Raw genomic sequence first — 2,346 nt, 5'->3', positions numbered from 1 at the left:
GCCCATTCCTTCTCTCTTTCTCAAATAAATTGTATGTGTATATATAAAATATATACATATACATATATATATATATATATATTTTTTTTTTGAGGTAGGGTCTCACTGTAGCTCAAAACTCATGGTGATCCTCCTACCTCTGCCTCCATGTGCTGGGATTAAAGGCATGCACCACTACACTTGGCTATAAATATTATAAATAAATAAATAAAATACATTTAAAAATAACTACCTGAGGCTTTTGGGAATATACATTCACATTCAAACCACCATACACACCCACTCATACATACACACATCCATTCAAATAGATACAAATTTAATTTTTTTTTTTTTATTAGAGAAAATGGGTGTACCAGGGACTGCAAAGGAACTCCAGATACATGTGCCACCATGTGCATCTGGATCACATGGGTCCTAGGGAATTAAACTTGGGTCCATAGACTTCACAGGCAAGCACCTTAACCACTGAACTATCTCTCTAGGCCCTAAATAAAATTAAAAAAAAGAAGAGTGCTTGCTTTGGCAGCACATATACTAAGATTGAAATGATATGGAGAAGATTAGCATGGCCCCTGTCCAAGGACAACACACAATTCCATGAATCGTTCCATATTTCGGGGGAGGCAGAGGTAGGAGGATCCCCATGAGTTCAAGGCCACCCTGAGACTATATAGTGAATTCCAGATCATCCTGGGCTAAGAGGGAGACCCTATCTGGAAAATAGAAAAAGAAGCAAAGAGCCAGACGTGGTAGTGCACACCTTGAATCCCAGCACTTGGGAGGCACAGGTAAGAGAATTGCCATGAGTTCCAGGCCGACCTAAGACTACATAGTGAATTCCAGGTCAGCCTGACCTAGAACAAGACCCGGGGGGGGGGGTGGAATAGAAGAAGAAGAAAACGTCACTGAGGATTGTTTGCATGAATACTGGTGTGTGGGGAGATATGTACTGGACCGTAGAATGGAGAGATACACCTCTGAAGAACAGGACTCCCCCCCCCCCAGCAACTATTACCTGCCAATAGCTGCTCAGGGTGGGGAGGCCCCAAGAATTTCTGAAGAGATTTCCATTTGATACAGTCATCTACAGTAAGTATATTAAGCCAACGTTGCAGAGTATTCTTTCAATACTATATACATATGCACATTATTTTTTTATTTTAATTTTAACTTTTTGTTCTTTTCAAGGTTGGGTCTCACTCTAGCTCAGGCTGCCCTGGAATTCACTATGTAGCACCACGACCGTCTTGCACATTATTTTTGTATGTGCAGGTGTGTATAGTGTATATGCATGTGTGTGGACACGTGTGTGGTTATGCATATATGTGTGTGCGGGTATATATGTGAGTGGAGGCCAAGGGTTAATGTCAGGAGTCTTCTTCAATCACGTTCCACCTTCTTTTCTTTCTCCAAAAATACTTTAGCTGGGTGTGGTGCAAGCCTTTAATCCCAGCACTGGAGAGGTTGGAGGATTGCTGGGAGTTCAAGGTCAGCCTGGGCTACAGTGAGACCCTACCTTGAAAAAAAAAATACACTAACTGGTTACCCCATTTGCCCAGTGATTCTCGTCCTGTGGAATTTCTCTCTTCCTTTCCTCTCTCTTTTCTCTTGCCGTGTGGGTGGGGACCTGTGTGTCCACACGTGGGATGGAGTCCAGAAGTCCAGCCCCTCCTGTCATTCCTCAGGCCAAGAAGGTGTGAGCCATCTCCATCTCCCCGTGTTGGGATTACAAACGTGCACACCACACCCGGCTGGGGTTTTTGTTTTGTTTTATTTTTCAAGGTAGGGTCTCACTCTAGCCCAGGCTGACCTGGAATTCACTATGTAGTCTCATGGTGGCCTCAAACTTAGGCCAGTTCTCCTACCTCTGCCTCCCGAGTGCTGGTATTAAGGCGTGTGCCACCACGCCCAGCTTATTTTAAAAATATTTTTATTAATTTATTTATTTGCAAGCAGAGAGAGGCAGAGATAAGGGAGACAGAGAAATGGACACACCAGGGCCTCTAGCCACTGTGAAGGGACTCCAGACACGCGTGCCACTTTGTGCATCGGGCTTTGTGTGGGTACTGGGGAATCAAATTTAAGTGGTTAGGCTTTGCAGGCAAGCGCCTTAACCACTGAGCCCTCTCTCCAGCCTCCCCCCTTTATTTATTTGTTTGTTTGTTTATTTATTTATTTTTGGGTTTTAGAGGTAGGGTCACGCTCTAGCCCAGGCTGACCTGGAATTCACTATGTAGTCTCAGGGTGGCCTTAAATACCCAAAAATCCTCCTACCTCTGCCTCCCAAGTGTTGGGATTAAAGGCGTGCACCACGAAGCCTGGCTCCTCCCAACTCCCTCCACA

At 44.4% G+C, this 2,346-nt stretch overlaps 1 non-coding gene across 1 annotated transcript; it reads left to right on the top strand.

The window, feature by feature from the left end:
- The first annotated feature begins 513 nt into the window (after positions 1 to 513).
- LOC123464201 lies at positions 514 to 620 on the top strand. The gene has a single exon (XR_006639440.1). It is a non-coding gene; the product is annotated as a U6 spliceosomal RNA (small nuclear RNA).
- The last annotated feature ends 1,726 nt before the right edge of the window (positions 621 to 2,346 follow it).

The sequence above is a fragment of the Jaculus jaculus genome, chromosome 10 (genome assembly GCF_020740685.1).
Source record: "Jaculus jaculus isolate mJacJac1 chromosome 10, mJacJac1.mat.Y.cur, whole genome shotgun sequence".
Taxonomy (NCBI): domain Eukaryota; kingdom Metazoa; phylum Chordata; class Mammalia; order Rodentia; family Dipodidae; genus Jaculus; species Jaculus jaculus.
Note: the sequence above shows the minus strand (reverse complement) of the source record. Positions and strands in the feature narration are given on the sequence as shown.